General features: G+C 43.4%; 1 protein-coding gene across 12 annotated transcripts in view; it reads left to right on the plus strand.

Annotated features, from left to right (window-relative positions):
* KCNJ16 (potassium inwardly rectifying channel subfamily J member 16) overlaps positions 1–18,071 on the plus strand; it is a 464,720-nt gene that overhangs the window by 415,694 nt on the left and 30,955 nt on the right. The window contains exon 1 of one of the 12 annotated variants that reach the window (XM_015235233.3): positions 1,740–1,811. The exons of the other annotated variants lie outside the window; for them this stretch is intronic. The gene's annotated coding sequence lies outside the window, so the exon portion shown is untranslated. Of the gene's footprint in view, positions 1–1,739; positions 1,812–18,071 lie in introns of those variants that run through there. 12 annotated transcript variants of the gene reach the window in all.

An 18,071-nucleotide genomic window follows, 5' to 3' on the forward strand; every position in this document is an offset into this window, starting at 1 on the left:
CATGCACAAAGCAGACATAGTTGTTGATCCAATAATAGTTTTCCTTTCTCTCCCCCGTGATTTTGTAATGAAACTAAGACCAAACAAGGCACCTTCTTCAAGTCTCTCAAAGGAAGTACTTATTTTTAATAGAAATGACAACAGGAGTAATTGTAGGACATTTACTTAATTTAAAAATTAAGGTGGCAACATCTTATGTGACAGATTGTAACATCTCTCATATTGAAACAAAACAAAAAACTCTCTCTAAAATATAAGCCCCTCAACCCCCATGTTCTCCCCATCCATTACCACATTCTTTCACTCCATTTGACAGCAGAATGCCCTACAAATGGGATACAGATTGTCTCCACTTCCTCTCAGCCTGTTCCCACTTATTCCTAGTCTAATCAGGCATTTGTCTCCAAAATTCTATTGCGGTATCTTTCATCAGAGCCACCAGTGACATCACATGGCCACATCCATTGGTCAGTTCTCAGTCCTCATCTTGACCTATCATTAATCTCTGATGCAGATTATCACTCCCTTTTCCTTGCCATGTTTTTTTCACTTCATTCCACATCTCGTGGTTTTCCATCTACTTCAGCAACTCTCTTTTTCCTTTGCTGGATCTTCCTCATCTTCCCAACTTCAAGTTGGGTTGCCCTAGAGCTTAGTCATCGGAATCTTTCTTTTTTCTCACTGCCTTCACTTCTTGTGTGTTCTCATCCATGTCTATAATTTTAAATATCATATACATACTGATAACTTCCAATCTTATACCTCCATTCTAGACCTCTCTCCTTAACTCCAGGATAATATACATTGTCTACCTGGCATCTTCATTTGGTTGTCAGAGAACGTATCCAGTTACCACAGTAAAACCTCAACCACTGAGTTCTCCACTCCAAAATTCCTTCTCTTCTAGTTCCATCATCTTGGTCATTGGTACCAGCATTGACTCAATTTCTTATAAACGTCCACACATTCTTGACTAGTTCATTCCAAATTGTAAGACTTTCAATAGGTGAAAAATGGATGTTGAGTGAGAAACTTATTCTCTCATCTCATAACCTTAGAAGAAACACACAAACAAGCCAGAAAACAAAACCAGCTTCTCAGAAAAATATCGAAACTTTGTCCTTGGAAACATTTCTGAGGTTGTCAATGGTTTTCCAGGGGCACACACTTTCTTGGAACCCAAATAAAATGGTGTTTGGCGAGAGGTTGTTCACCTTAGGTGCAGGACTACCTAGTCAGATGGGTAGGGTGTGGTTTTGCATAGAATAAACCTTTACAGTGATAGTATTAAAGCAGCTACACTTAGGAAGAACTAATTTGGAAGAAGTTATACAAGTCCTGGAGGTGTTAGTGAGAAAAAAAAAAATCCAGTCTCTGGGACAGTGAGGAGTTTAGGGGGAACATTTGGCCATTTTGTGATTTGGGGAGATCCTTGTTGAATAAATTCAAAAGACAAAGACGTAGACGGGCAGGAAGGAAGGCTATTTCTTCTGGATTCTTGTTTTCTGGAAGCCACCATTGGCAAGACGATCTACTATGGGTAGGCATGGGAACCAGTTAAAGAAAGTGTTGATTCACTAGAGCGAAGCGGAGAACGCAGTGGCCTTTGTGTGCGGTGAATGTGTCCGGAAAGGCAAAGAAAAACGAATTCTCCGGTGGGGTTTCTCATCTCCATGGCGGGGGGCGCTGACAGCTTCAGAGAGAGCGCGGAGGAGCAGGCAGAAAAGCGCCCCGGGAGCTCTCGCTGCAGTGCTCTCCTGCGATGAAAAGGCCCCGGGGGGCTGAGCGGAGCGCCCCTCTCTGCAAGCAAGGTAAGCGCATTCGGCGGGCTACATTCAGAGCATCCCAGCCTGCGCTCGCTGCTCTCCTGGGCGTCCCTTTTTTGCGCGTGTGCCTGCTCAGAGACACCTGGGTGGTGCTTCCTCTGGCTCCGTGGTCGTGCCTGACTGCTGTGCGGTCTGTGGCTGGGAATAGTCTTTCTTCCCTTCCTTTAATCTCTGGGGAGTGCTGAACCAAACAGATGAAGAATGCAAGTGCCATTTATAGATCAGTTAAGGGAAGTAACGTTCGGAGGGAGCGAGAGACTGAAAGCAGGATGGCTGAGACAGCCGAACGTTACTGCCTGACGTGGGATGCTGTGGGGAGGGATGAGTCTTTGATTTCCTGTGGAACCAGTCATTCCTAAAACCATCTTTCTGTGTGTCTTCGTCACCCTTCCACTGTTCCAGAGTGACAACAAAGTGGCATTGAGGCTTTGAAATCTGTGATAAAATACACTGTCATTGATTTGTAATTAATTACGCCTTTACAACTAAAAATGTAGACAGAGAAGTTGTAAAGACCCATTAGGGGAAAAAAAACTGCTTAAAGTTAACTTCAATCAATAGTAAGCATCAAAGTCTAATTAAGTATAAAAGCACTGGGCTTTTTAACTTTTAATGCCTTTCTTCTACTCATGGCTGTCTTTTGATTTGCAATCTGGGCCGTTGCCATGGAGTAAATAACATCTGTTACCGCTCCGTGGCTTCGGAGTTCCATTTCTCTGCTGAAGGAACGGAGGTTGGGATAATGCAGCTCGTCTACCTGGAAATTCCAAGACCTCATCGAGGCATGGCCATTGGTTTAACCAGGAATACGTCTCGCTTATGAAACTCTTTAAGCTCTTCTTCCCCACCCCTTCTTTAGTTTCCCGAGAGCCTTGAAATCGTCCTGAGAATTCAGAGGCAGCTAGAGGTGACATCCCCAGAGGTCCAGAGCGCCCGTGATCCTGAAGGTGGAGTTCAGATGGGCTGTTATAACCGGTGTGACCTTCCCAAGTGACTTAGCTTCTCTCTGCCTCCTTTTCAAAAGCCTTTAATAGTCGCTCTCTCTTAGATATCATTTAATCTCATTCGATACAGGTTCCTGGCACACAGTGAGCAGAAACTCAGTGGAGACAATTATCATTAGCTGCATTTTAGAGGGGAGGGAAACTCTGATACAGTGATAGTGGGTTAATAGCTAAGCTTAAAGTAATATCTCAAATGGCTCGGCTCCAAGGAACGTATGTCTTGTTCTCAGGTTTGAGAAAATACAAGCCAACTGCAGCTTTGTAACAAGGAAGGGAGCATACCTGCAGTGTAGTTCTGGCTGTTGACACCAGCCTTGACCCGCCTCTGACGTGGTTTTCTGACCAGCAATATGCAACGTTCAGCTTGCAGACATCCACATTCCATCCCTGGGCCTCGCCTCTCTGATGAGCCCAATCTCATCAGCGCTGCAGCTGAGGTCACGGGAGATGTGTTGGGATGGGCTAGCATGAGTGGTGAGGAGGGTCAAGAAGGGAGTCGGGGCCAGGGACATTCTTTTCTGTGTACGTAGCTTAATAAAGACAAATCAGGCGTTTCACATGTGGATCATTTCAAATCAAAACGTCTGCCTCCATCCTTGCCACAATGGCTGCTTCACGTCGGCCAAGGCAGAGTGCCTGTTTTGTCCAGGTAGCAACTACTGACGTGTATGGGACACCTACTGTTTTAGACTGCTACCTGATTTAACGCTCATCATTACCCTGTTAAAAGGGATGAGGATCAAAGAGGTACAAATAACTGGTCTGAATTCACGTGGGTAAGTGGTGGAGAAAAGATTCCAGCAGAAATCAGTCTGTCTCCAAAAAGCAAACCGAAATGAATTAGGCAAAGTTACTACTTGGTTTGCATTACATGAATAATATATGTGCAATAACAGCATGTGAAATGAACCTGGTAAAGCATTTCTCGGACCCAGACCAGCAAAACCTGCATTTGCTTCCCCTGCAAGACTCCTCCCAGTGGGATCCAGGGGCAGCCTGGAACACGAGAGAAACTGATCTAGAAGCATGTCCTGCCCTTGGAAACCTCCCTGTCAGCCATTACTCCTGGGTTTCCCCTGATCTTTCTCTAAGAAATTCCATGATCCAGCCTGAGGTTTGTTTTCATATGTTTGTTTGTTTTTGTTTGGTTTTTAACTTTGGAGATACACAGAAATAGAAAGTGAAGATAAATACAGATCCACTACAACACAGCACTGATGCAATGAACAAAGGCACGCAGAGTCCCAGAACATGGGTCAGTGTCATCTTTCTTATTGGCATGAAAATATGGCTCATAATGATTAAAATAAAAAGTCAGACCTGAGTTGTTTTTACTTTAATGAGATGATGAGGTCTTTCTGACACTTTATTTTTCTTAATCCTCTTGGACAGTCTCTCACCGTTGTTCATTTCATAAAATTTGAGTAAATGTTATTTGCTAGTTAATGAAAAACAACATAACATACAGCCCTTAAATCTTTATATAAAAAGAGGCCTTCAGAGTTACCTAGTGCAGCCTCCTAACCAGTTCAGGAAATTCTTCCATGTATATTCTCCAAGTCGGTCATCCAAATTCTGAGTAGATGGTCCCCACCTTCACTAGATTGTTAGAGACACAATAAAAGCATTGCTCTTGATACAGACATTAAATCTACTTCCCTGTAAATGCCAGACACAAGTCCTAGTTCCAGCTTCTGCAGCCTCACCCAGGAGGGTTCCTTTCTCTACCACGTGAATGTGGATGTCCCGCCTCTGCCTTGGACAGTGTGGCCTCCTGGGAGCAGGGCCATGTTTGAATGACCTCAGCACAGCCAGTTCACAGTACAGGGACTACAGTAAGGGTCTGACTACATGAGTGTCTACTTTCTTTAATATTTTCTCCTCCTTCTCTTCTTTCCCTATGTCTCCTGTTCCAATTCTTCACCATTGTGGTGACATCTCCTAAAAAGCAAAATGTCCAGAATTGAACATTATACTTCAGCTATGAAACATCTCCAATTACACAATCATTCCTTTCACTAGAAGTTCTGTGTGGGTGAAGAATTATTTTTGTTGAATCTTGGCCTCAATTTTCTGGGAAAGATCCATTCTTCAACTCCTTTTTCATTCCTCCCTTTCTTACTGCTCCTCTGTGCTGGCCTTCTGAACTTGAGACTGGTCACCTTTTAGTGTAATTGTCTGCCTGAATTCCCCACCCCTAGAGCTTAGGGCATTGTCCTCACACGCAGGCCCCTCTGCTCCTGGTTTTAAGATGGGTCCATCTGTAGAGCACCTGAGTGGCTGTAAAACACATTCCTGGGGACTCTGCCAGTATCTTCTGCCCTTCGCTCTGCTCTGGACTTGTGCCCCAGCCCTAGTGACTGAGCTTCTTCTCCTCCCCCTCCTCCCCTTCCCCCTCCCCTCCTCCTCTTTTTTTCACTGAGATCAGGTCCAAAGAACCACCTTCACCCTGACTCTGCTTCCAACAGCTTCTCCCCCTATTAAGACTTAAAACTTTAGCAATGGAATGAGATGAATTTCTTATGGTCCCTTTTCTCGCCAACATTCATTATCTGTGTGACCCTGGAAAAATCTACCAAACAAGTTAAGTTTTAATTCTTCATCTTTTCAATGGAGATATTATTGGTATTTGGTTCTTAGGATTTGGGAGAAAATTAAACAAATTGATGGTTGATAAAGTACCTGGCCCTGTGCCTGGTCCTTAAGATGCGTTTCTTTTCAGGCTGAGGCTTGTATATGACTCTTATCCTCCCTTAGTCTGGAGCCCAGATCCCACCCCGCAGCTCCACGCACAGGGCCCAGGTACTATGGGCCCTGCCTCTTTGATGTGATTGCTTGTCTGCCTGAATATCTGCCTGCTGCCTGCACCCACTTCTCCTGAACTCCCCAGCGCTCTTTCCCCTTCTTCCTTGTCCCTTGGCCTCCCACTGCATGGCTGTTAAACTAGCCAGGAAAAACCCTGTCCTTCTTCTCTCCCTCTGCTGCCCTCCTGCAGCTCAGCTGAACTCCTGTCCTTCCACAGTGATGGGCGGACCTGCCTCCAGGCACAGCGAACGCCGCGCTCCAGTGGGAGGTCCTAAATCCATGGCCTTGGACCTTAGGAGTCTGGACATTCTATTGCCTATTAGTCCACATGCATCAGATTTGGTACTTGTGATACAGGAAAATGGGGCATGAGAGGATGGTCGTGCCCCAGGTCTCGGATGAGTCCCTGGGACATGCCTCGACAAGTGAGAGTCCTCGTCTTCACACAGGAAAGAATTCAAGGGCGACCCATTGTAGAGTGAAGGTGGATTTATCCAGAGAGATACATACTCCACAGACGGAGTGTGGGCCATCTCAGAAAGCAAGAGAGAGTGACCAAGGGTTCTAGGAGACACACATTCCATAGGCAGAATGAGGGCCATCTTACTCAGAAGGGAGAGTGGCTATGGGGGGTGGTCAGTTTTTATGGGCCAGGTAACTTCATATGCTAACAAGTGGGAGGCTTATTCCAACTACTTTGGGCAGGAGGCTGGGATTCCCGGGAAGTGGGCCATCACCCACTTTTTGGCCTTTCATGGTCAGCCTTGAAACTTGTCATGGCGCCTGTGGGAGGGCCATTTAGCAGCTAGTGTGTTACAATGAGCCTATAATGATGCTCAAGCTCTACTGGGTGTTGAATCTTCTGCCATCTTGGTGCTAATTGCTGTGTCATTCTTTTAATGGTTGTGTCCTGCCCCGTTCCCTCCTGTCTCACTTCGAAAGGCATTGCTGTCTTCTCCCTAAATAAGTGTTCCCAGCCGTCGGGTTCATCCTCTCAGCTCCCCAGGCCCACATCCTGCCGAGCAAGAAGCTGTGAGCGCTGTATTCCACAGTCAGCTGCTCAGTCAGCCTTCGCAACGGTCTCAATGGTCTCCCCAGGCTGAGACCCAGAACTGACAGTCCCCCACAGAGCACGGCAGTCCTCCACCCACAGGGTTCCAGGGTGGCCCCTCAGGGTGGAAGGCACTGCCTTCTGCCTGAACAAGTCTCGATTGTGATGATAATACACTCTTCACTCTTGTGGAGTTGCTTTTGCCTTGAGGATGGAAGTGTGTGTTTTCTCATCCCAACCCTTAGATTGTTTTGTATTCTTTTATGAGCTGGTCAGTCAGTGTGGCCACAAGAGCAGACAGCATCGCGGCTCAGGAAGAAATAAAGTTTATTCTACTCGAAGGTCCTTGAGGCGGGAGGGGCGGCGTGCAGCTCAGGCCGTGAGGGAGGGACACCAGGATGGTCAGGAGGTAGAGACAGCAGCCAGGGAGGGTCAGGCCACAGCTGGCCTCTCTCGGGGTTTGCGTGAGGAAGGCATGGCTCAGCAGGATGAATAGCTTAGCTGGGGCCAGTCTGAATACTTCGGGAGGGCGTTGAGAGATAAGGGTGGTTCCTCGTTGCTTGATACCTGGCACTAGGATGACTGCAGCAGAACACTGCCTCCTTGGGTGCAGAGCCAGATACAGGGCGTGGGGCCCTGGGTTAGGTGGTTTGTGCATCAGAAGCATCTCCAGGCTGGGTCCCTTGTTCTCTCTAAAAATTGGCTAGCCCTGGGAGGGGCAGTCTCTCTCCAGCCAGAATAGTTTTGGTTTATTTTCTTTTTTATTAGGATGTCAAAACATCATAATAGAAAATTTTAAAATATTTACAATGCATAGATATTTTTTTCATTGGTGGTTTGGCCTGACACACAGACCCTCCTTCATCACCTAAGAAATGCAGCGAAATGAATTTCTCTATTTTACTGACACTGGGCAGCCACTGACCTAAAGCCTCTTGAGTTTTGATTCCCTCTTCCCTCCCCTTTTCTTCATATGAAGTCATCATCATCATTATATGAGATGACATATTTCTGATCACGATTTGAGTGCCCTTGGGGAGAACAAGCCAACGTTCTATGCACCTCAGTGAAAAAGGCCTTTGCCTCATTACAGTGATTCATAAACTACCTAGAACACGTGTGGAGGAGAGCTGAGAACACGCAGGAACCAGTCTTACACACACACACACACACACACACACAACACACACACACACACACACACACACACGCCTCCTCGGCAGCACTGAGTCTTTACGATTAGGATTAATCTTTCCCTAAGAGTCAAGTTTCTGGCTGCGGAAGGAATTAATGCCAAAATAAGTCTGTGTTCTTTGGATCCGAGCAGTAGGAAGCTTTATCCTTGCCACTTTCCTCAGGATGCTCTGTGACATCACCCACCTTGGGTTGTTTTTCCCTTTGTGTTCAAACCCTGTGGCTCAATTCCAAAGGGCGTCCAACGGCAACAAGCCTTCCCACCCAGCCACCCGTTGGCCGTATAATCTCACAATTGGAAACATTCGTCTCCGTGAAAAGGCGTCGCCCAGTTAGCCTCATTGATAGCACTTCCCTGGCCCCCAGCCCCAGCTCTGGGCTTCCTCTGGCCTCTTTCCTTGCTGACCCTCTGTAGACTCGTAACGGTTCAGTCGGGTGGTTTTCCGGTTGACGGTCGCAGGTGCTCGTGTGTCCTGGAGTGCACATCAAGCAGAGCGGGTAGACGTACTTCAGGGAAGCTTGAAAACACCCACCGATGCTGAAGCATTTCCCCGCAGCCCGGTGCTTGGAGTTACAGGAATTGCATGCAGTCTCCTTTATTCTCGAAAACCTGGTTCAAGCCTTCCATGCGGAAGACGTGCGTATCCGAGAGCACGGTGTTAGCCTTTTTGCACCACTTGGAATCTAGTTATAGAGACCTGGGTTGCAATCCGAGTTCTTTCACTTTCCCACTCCGTGATAGACAGTGAACAATTCATTTCTCTAAGCCTTAGCTAGTTAACTTGCAAAACAAAAAAGATATGATAATTGCAATTCAGGCTTGTCGTAATGATGGAAGCAGAGTGACACAGAACTGAGGCCCTGAGAGGCGAGACCCAGCTGGACGGGAGGACAGACGTCACTAGCAGGGGAAGGTGGGAGCACATGGGAAACCTTGATCAGCATCATAAGCTGCCTCTGGTCTGGACCCTCCAGGTTGCACCACTCTGAACTTCTTGGTGGCACCTTTGGAATTCCTGGCCATCACTTTTTGGAGTTAAGAGTAAAATCTTCTGGGGGAAAGGGGCTGGGGAAATACGCCAAGAGAGGGATGAAGTCACAGATCTCAACGTGTTGCTCCCATACAAAGAGCATTCTTCGGTTCGGATGACGAGGACAGAGGTCATGAACCTGCAGGGGAGAGGAAGTGGAGACCACTTTGCTTGATGGCTCAGGCATAGATACTGTGTTTCCATAGCAACCCTGGGACCAAGAACCCAAGAAGCAAATGGAAGCTCTTGACTGATGGTGCTGGGGAGTGATTTTCACAAGATGTTAGTGCCATTTAGCCAAAGACCAATGACTTAACAGAACAAATAGCCCCTCACCCTATTACGTCTCCTTTCTTGAATGTCTGAGAATATGGAAGCTGGCCTGGGTATATGCATGAGTTATTGAACATCTGTCTTTGAGGACTGGTTTCTCATTCTTTTCAGTGAGGGCATCCAATCTATCTTTCTACAGGAAAGTCGCATGAGATTTGGAAGTTCAGATGATCAATGATATTGGCATTTCTCAGTTAAAAAGCCAATAATTCTTCCTCTGGCCCTAAACTCTATGAATGGAAAAAGCTGCTGTAGTTTATAGCATATTTTTTTCTGATAAGATTTTAAACTTCTCTCACCTTTCATTTTAAAGGTTTCCATAGAAATTTAGTTTTTTATCTTTCAGCCATATGCTAATTTTTTTCTCTTGCCAACATGCGTAAAAAGGGAAGCCAATTATAAGTGCAGATAATGTGGTATTCTTTTGAAACTCAAGTCTTGAAATGTTCAATAGTGTTAAGCAAAGTCTCCTCTTGCTTATACTAAATAAACTTTTGAAAGAAAAAGAGATTTTAAACTTCTACAGTACTGCCAGAGGGCTCCTCAATTGAATGAATTTTTCATAAATGTTATCTACCTTACATGGGTGCGAAGTGGCTTTTTGATTAAGTTCAAGCGAAGAGCTATTTTATTACCAGAGAAAACATTCCTCTCTGTCCCCTCCTCCCATCAGCCTCAAATAAAAGGAGGCCATGCTGGCTACAGTTAGAATTCTTATGAAGGAATTTTCATAAAATCAGTAGCTAAAATTGTTGAATTTTCAAAATATGTTGGAAATCTTTCTCTATATCGCTATGCTGTGTACGTCCTTGGCTAAGAATGAATTTTGATTTGGATGTGGGGAATCTATTTGTTCAAGCCAAGCACCACTCAGATTTCCACAGGCCGATTATCTGCTGGCTGAGTTAGCCCAAGAATTAAAAATAAAAATGTCTAAACTGCCTTTCACTCAGCTACCCGGAATGTGCTCCTTGATTGCATCCTGCCTGTCTGATAACTTGAATTCAACAGAAAATCATTTGCATGGCCAGCAAGGTACAGAAATGGGGCATTCTTTTCAGAGCGTATGATTTTTTCCCAAGACGAATGCGAACCGATTTCTCACTACTTCCCTTCCATGGCTTATCTATGCCACCATCTTCCTTCATTAGCCTAGAAAATCGAGAATTAACTACCAAAGCAGAAAGCTGGGGGAGCACCTTTGCACCTTCAACGCTGGGAAAGGTCTCAAACCTAACTACCTTTCTTCACGACCTGTCACATCCTGCCACCCTGATGTTATTCTACCAGAGAAGCCTCCACTCTAAGTGTCCTGTCTTGACACAGCGTCTACCGTGTACTTGGCAAGATTGAACAGCTCAAGAGCAATAAAAGTCCTCATAATCCTCAGTAACAGTCCCCACGATGCCTCGGAGAGACTTAAATGTTGATTGAATTGAAGAACACACAAAGGCTTTTCCCATGATCTTTTTCAGCTCATTACATTACATTGGTATGTTTAGCTAAATGCTAGAGTCTCTTACAGTAAAGCTCTAAACATCTCATCACAAGATTTAAGGGGAGGTGCCCCCATCTGCCTCAAACTCAACTCCCCAGTGTTCATCACAATGACGATTCCAGCCTCAGAAATGCTGGGAACAGCACCACTTCTTAAGAGAAGCATTGCTAAGTTGGGTCACCTCTGTTTGTATAGGCATTCATAGATATTGAAATCAAACCCCCTGACTTCGGTGGGGTGGTTTATTCTTGTCCTGCTGCCCTGTGGTGGCAACAGAAGTACAACCAGTGGAGAAAGTCTAGAAAATGAAATGCATGGAAATTCAAGAGTCTGTCAAATGCACCGACTTCCGTTAGTTATCTGAATCTTCTCTGTAGTTAGTGGCAATGCTTTTTTGCCAAGTGCCCTTGAAAAGGCTCAGGCTAATAGAAAGCTAATCTCGTGTGGTAGGCAACACGCTGCTTACGGTGTTGTCTCAATAGGCTGTCCAGCTGGGTCTTCCCAGGGAGATCATTTGTCTTGTGTTTTAAGGCCTTCTCCATTTATCTGTGTCCACAAGGGGAAAGTGGGAACTGAGATAATAGCCAGTAACGGTTGCCTTTCTTTCCTCCCCAGTAAAGATGTCTTGGGTTTTCACTGTGATAGCTTAAAACAGAAACTCAATTCTTTAAAGGTCAAAGAAATAGTTAGACACTCTCCAAGGAGTTCCTGGTCTACCAGCAAATCACATCTGTGAGTCCAGTGATTCCCAGAAGATTGAATAGACTAATAGATTTTCTGTAATTGCCAAAAACAGACAATTTGCAGGCAGTTCTCACGAAATGGGAAAATAACAACAGAGAGATAGGATTTGGTTTTCTGATGGAAGAGCATAAATGCCAAACTTGAAAAAGGTCAAACATCATGGCACGTACACTTTCCATAAATTACGTTTGTTTTGAAATGAACGGTTAAGTTCAACCAAAGGAGCTCCCAACCCAAAGTATACTGGGGCTATTCAAGGTTGGTCACAGGTAACCCGGCACTTAGAAAGCAAAGTGATTGACTAGTACCAGATGATTTCTATTCTTTGGGATACTTGTGGTTCTTCTGGGCAGCTCTGTCGTGGCTCCCTGAAGGTTATATCAAGGCAATCAGATTCCAGATGGGAATTTTCAAACACCTCTGGGAAATTGCCAATCTAATAATTCTTGGTGGGGAAAAATATGGCAGGTAACTCGTAATCTCTTTCCCTCACCATTCCCCTCTCTTCATTTGAATCTGTACTTGAGTGACCTGTTGTCATAGCTACAAGCATTGCAATTAAGTACTTTATTAAATACTAGGTATGATGGTGAAAGGAGGTTTGGAAACATAGCTTCATGGACTCCTCGTCGCGGTCCTATGAGCTGCATTTTTTCAGATGAGCTAACAAAAGCTCGAAGACTAACTTATGCAGAAGTGCACGGTTAGTCTTACTAGTGGATCAAGCAAGCATCTGACGTAACCTCATGTCTACCAGAACCCAGCTTCTCAGTTCTTGATCTCAAGGGTCTCTGAGAATTCACGGGGGAGGAGTGGGGACAATACAGTCAGAACTACTGAGGTGAAACCCAAGGATCTGCACGGTGTCACATGCCTCCTAGGATCTTGGAAGCAGATTGTTAGTAGACAGCACTTTAAAAAATAGTCATACTCTACGGCTTGCTGGCGCACCTGCATGAGGCTTTAGAATATGTGAATATGAATTACTGGCTAGAGCCAGCTACTTAGGCAAATCTGCGTCATAAATATCTAACTGCCTTCCTCAAATTCATTCATTTCAAAAGATCATTTTCTTGCATCTTAAAAGTCTATTGACATAGACCTTAATGTAGTAATGTTGCAAAATAGCACAACTTTTAATATTTTCTTTCCAAAGTTATTGAAAAATATTAAGACAAAAGGAAGAGTCTTAAACCAGACTTTGGTATACCAAGCCAAGAAGTGAAGATACCAGCAGTCTAATATGTTGTGGAGTGTGGAAGGGAGAGAAGGGGGCACTGCTGGGGCTGGGGGGAGAACTGCATTAGATGCCTGTTTAATTTGAGCTCTGCTTTATGTATCCCTGACTTGTTACCAGCTGCCCCCCTGATTTCTCCAGTTGGTCTCCAGGGGCCAAATCTGACCCAACTCCCTCTTCCTGCATTTCCTTGTTTTAAATGAGATCTGGTTTTACTTAGACGAATTAAATGTCACTATATTTGTTTCTGTGAATTGTTCCAGCAAAAAAAATTACAGCATCCATGTCTGACTTTAAACGTCTGTAAGACTGTCTGCCTCTCTGGGCTATTTATAGTTGCCTTTTAAATGCTCTAATAAATGTTTTTAGATAGCGTTTGGTTTGCTTTCCTTTATGGAACCTCAGAATCGGGAAACTTCAAAGTACCAGCTGAAATTACCTGTTTTTCTTTTTTGCAAAAGTGAGGCATGTTCATTGTAAAATTTTAGCAAATGTAAGTAAACAAATAGAAGAAAAAGAAATAACCATACCAGAGAGAGCCACAATTAATATCTTGTTTATGTCATTCTGTCTTTTTTCCATGTTTAGATATATTTAAACTTTAAAAGTTATGTTGTACAAGCTGCTTTATAGCCTTCTTTTATTTTCTCCACCAAACAATATGTCTTATATTTTTTCCTGTCATTCTCCTCCTCCATCACTTTTAATAGCTACATTAAAAGTAATGAGTAATGATATGATTGTACCATTACCTATGAAACAATACCACATTTATTAGATGGCTAACCCGTAGCCAAAATTTGCTACTACAAATAGCCCTACAAAGTAGTCATGCCACTCTACTCATTTATGGTAGCTTCTTTAGGATGAATTTCTACAAGTGGAATTTCTGGATCAGCAGCTGTACCAGATTTACAGGCAACCGTCACATGTAGCCAACTCACCTCCAGAAATGACTCTAATTAAATATATAACATAGTGTTATATTATACATTATATAATGTGATAATATATTATATAATAATATTATATCTTTGAAATGACAATATAATAGCATGAATTAGTGTTAGGAGAACCACATTTCTGATCATTAAATCATCATTTTAACAAATTGCTCTAAACACTCTTTAGTGCCAGCCACATTTTTTTTCCACTCCTGATTTCCAGAGATTTCTGCAGCTTAGTTACATGCAATTACCATCTTCAGTTCTAGGGAAGCTGCTAAGCAAAAGCAGATAGTAAGACTTTTTTTCTTTTTTTAAACTATGTATGAAGTGGCAGCTAGGATAGGGGAGAGGCAAGATAGATGGAAGGAATTGAGAGCGGGTGTTTGGAGAACAAACACTGATGATTTGTCAGCGTTGATGGTTTTATAGTTCTAGGAATGCTGGCTCTCTGACTATCTCCTTGAAGATGTTATATTGTCCAATTGCTTTTTAATTCATTCCTTCAAAGTATACTTAGTGAGAGCCTACCTGCCACATATTGCTCTATCTGCTGGGGACACAGTAGCAAACAGGACAAGAGGAGAATTTCTCCAAGAATTCACAATCTATTCCATGGGGCAACCCAGCCAACAAACATGCAAATCCATCAGTAGTTTTAAGTGCTTTTTGAAATAAATCATGTTAACCAGACAAAAAACAATATTGTAGGGGTGAGTTTTAGTTTACACCCTCATTACACAAGCCACACAGGCAGAAAAGGAAGTGCAAATGCCCTGGGGCAGGAACATGCTCATGTGTTAGAGTGGAGCTTAGCAAACTTTTCCTGAAAAGAGCCAGATAGTAAATATTTTTGGCTCTCTGTTGTGACTATTCAAGTCTGCAGTGGTAATGTGACAGAAAGTAGCAATAGATAATGAATAAACAATGGTCTGAATGTGTTCCAATAACAGTTTATTTACTAAGCAACCAAGGAGTCAGATTTGCCCCCTGAACTGTAGTTTTCTGATCCCTGTGTTAGTGAAAAAGGGAGATTCAGTGGTGATAGTGAACAGTGAGAAGGAGAATAGTAGGAGATAATTTCCAGAGATGGGCAGAGGTCAGACGTGTACAATCTGCATACAATGCCGATTATGAAAATGACTCGAATTGCAATGGGAAGACATTGGATGGTTTTAAACAAGGGACTGACATGTTTTGACCTTATTTTTGAGAAGAGTAGATCCAAGTACAGGAAGGGCAGGGAGAGGAGATCTCTTAGGAAGGTGTTGCTGTAGCCCATTGAAGGCCTGGTGGTTTTGACTGTGCTAAGGAGTGACTAGTTTTAAGATCCACTTTGAAAGAGAACCAACAGGACCTGCTGCTGGTTTGCATGATGGGACTCAAGGAGACTAACAGGCCACCACTCTTGCATAAAGGGCGTATTTTTTAAATGTAAATTAAACTGAATTTTAACTGATTTTTTTTTTTTTTTGGTTTCAAGAAACAAAAGCTATCCCTGGCTATGACAAGTAGAAGAAAATATTATTGAAAAGGTATCAGGTAGATTATTGTGTCAAAGGAAGTATGAAGAAAAAGGCACTGGTTTGAGGAAAACCAGGAAACAAAGTGAAAATGTTATCTCCCTCGGACCGTACCCTCCTCCGGGACACTTAGACGTGCACCACCACGCCACTGGCCGCTTGACTCTTCATTGCCTGGAATAATAGGACGCAGCACGCTTGTGTCACTTCCCCAAGACTCAAAGTCCTGTTGGGGAAGTTCTGATTGGCCACTCCAAGGTCAGCTGACCCTGCTCCACGTGCACGTGCTGGAGTGAGAAGTGGCTTCTGTCACCTCCTCCCCTGGAATCGTCCTGTCCCATCATCTCTTACCTGGTTATTGAGATACCTTCCTGGTGTACCTCCCCACATCTGCTTTTAAATTTCCCCAGGTAATTTTCCACAGACAGCCAGAGAAATCTTTTTCAAAATGCAAACTTTATTATATACTTCAACTGTCTTCACTACTGTTGGGAGAAGGACCCAAATCTTTAATTCTAGCTCCTAGGTCATGTATGCTCTGTCTTTATTTCTCTTTCGAGCTTCAACCTCCCCCCACACACCCCCATTGAATTCAGTTTTTGGAAAGCATGCCCTATGCATCTTTGAGTCGCAGAGCCTTCGTAAATTCTGTTCCTCTGCCAGGGAAACTCCTTTTCCCTTTCTTCTTATTTAGTTAACTTGTATTCATTTTTGAGACTATAGTTCAGACATTCGTCTCTCCCAGACTCCATAAGGACCCAGTATTAAAAGCTATTACAAGCAACAGAGAAGAAATCGTTAGTCAAGGAAAGGGTTAAAAGGAGACTATAAATAAGGACAGTTTCCAAGGTGCCAGCCATTGTTGTCTTTTACAGTATGTCATTCACTCCTTACAAAAACATTTTGAGATACGTCAACTATTGTCCTTCTGTCTTAGATAAATACAGTGTGGCTTAGAGATATTTGTGAGATGCTGATATCACGCAGCTAAGATGTGACAGACCCATAGCTAGAATCCAAGCCTTTGCTCTCCACCTTCCTGCCCTCTGCCCGCATGCCTGGAGGACCATGCTGTGGAGCTTGGACTGAGCCCCGTGGTAACAGGAGAAGGTACATTTACATTTCAGAATAATCACAGTGGATGAAAGTGCCAAGAGATGAGTTAGCAGCCTGCTATGTAAACCAGGTAAAACCGGGTTTTTAGTTGGTCAGGAGAATTTGGATTCTGTGGTAAAATGCAGATGAGTTCCTGTAATGATAGGTTCTTGTGAGAACCAGGCCTTAAAATTAGCTCAGAACAAAGGACACAGCAATCAACTACACCTCTAAATGCAAATTCTACACTAGAAATAGTGAGAGCCTTAACAGCCAGATAGTGACTGAGCCTCAACCAAACCAAATCGGAATTCAAGGTCTGAGCGGGGAGCGTTTTTTCACCTGAGGTTAGAGCCAGGAGAATTGAAGAGCCTGCTCTCAGCTTGAATGTCAAGTCCTAGGTCAAACTTCCTCCGCCCACTCTTGTTAAACGGCACCCTCCCCTCTTGTTCCAGCCATTGTCCGGATTAGTACTTCATTTTGCTTTCTCCTTGGTATTTACTACATACAGTCAGTGATCATCTCATTTTATTTTTTTCATGTTTCTTGACACCCAGCTCTTAAATGTAAATTCCACAAAGGTGGGACTCCTTCCTCTTTCCTAAAAGTGGGTAGGTCTAGCCCACAGTAGAAGCTCAATTTTAAAAATGAATGGGAGGGGTAGGGTATACTCAGTGGTTAGAGTACATGCTTAGCATGCACGAGGTCCTGAGTTCAACCCCATTACCTCCATTAAAATAACTAAATAAATAAACCTAATTACCTCCCCCACAAAAAGACAAAAAAAAAAACCCCATAAACAAAATAAATAAAATATTTTTAAAAGACATATCTAGAATATTAAAAAAATTTTTAATAAATTAAAAAAATGAAAACGATCAGTAACAAATTCTCCACTGAAGGATTTTATTTATTTATTTACTTATTTATTTTAAAAAAATTTTAATTGAAGTATAGCTGATTTACAATGTTGTGTTAGTTCTGGGTGTACAGCTCAGTGGTTCAGTAATATATATACATATATATATTCTTTTTCAGATTCTTTTCCATTATAGGTTATCACACGATATTGAATATAATTCCCTGTGCTATACAGTAAGACCTTGTTGTTTATCTGTTTTTATATACAGTAGTTTGTATCTGCTAATCCCAAACTCGCATTTTATCCCCTCCCCCCACCCTTTCCCTTTGGTAACCATCAGTTTGCTTTCTATGTCTGCGAGTCTGTTTCTGTTTTGTAAATACGTTTGTCGAATCGAACATATGATACAAACGAACTCCACAGGAGGATTTTAGAGACCACTGGGGAAGTACTCCTCACACAGTAAAGGGAAATGGAACTGCGGTCTTTTAAAAAGATGCTAAGATCGGCCGATCCCCAGCTCCTGCACTAACCCAGATCTAGCTCAAGGTAAACTCTAAGCAGCTGGGGCTGGCATCCAACTCAGACAAGGATGGGCAGGCTGATTTTCAAGATAGGAGCAAGAACAACCTTCAGAGCCATCTCAGCAAAGCATGTACATACCGTTTAAGACAAAGACTATGATAATCACCTTGTGAGGTTCTTTAACCTGTTACCTTCACCAGGCTTGTCAGTCTTGTTTCCTTTAGGTCGGTTCCTCAGTGCCAATAGCAACAGCATTCTTACACAGAGCTGAAGCGGGTGCATTGCGTGTAGATGAGTGTGCTGAAAACAAGGAACGGGATTTTCTATTTGGTCACAGTTGTGAAAGAAAAAAGGAAATGACCTGGTCCCTGGGGTTTGGGGGAAGTGGTAGAAGACAGA

The sequence above is a fragment of the Vicugna pacos genome, chromosome 16 (genome assembly GCF_048564905.1).
Source record: "Vicugna pacos chromosome 16, VicPac4, whole genome shotgun sequence".
Taxonomy (NCBI): Eukaryota; Metazoa; Chordata; class Mammalia; order Artiodactyla; family Camelidae; genus Vicugna; species Vicugna pacos.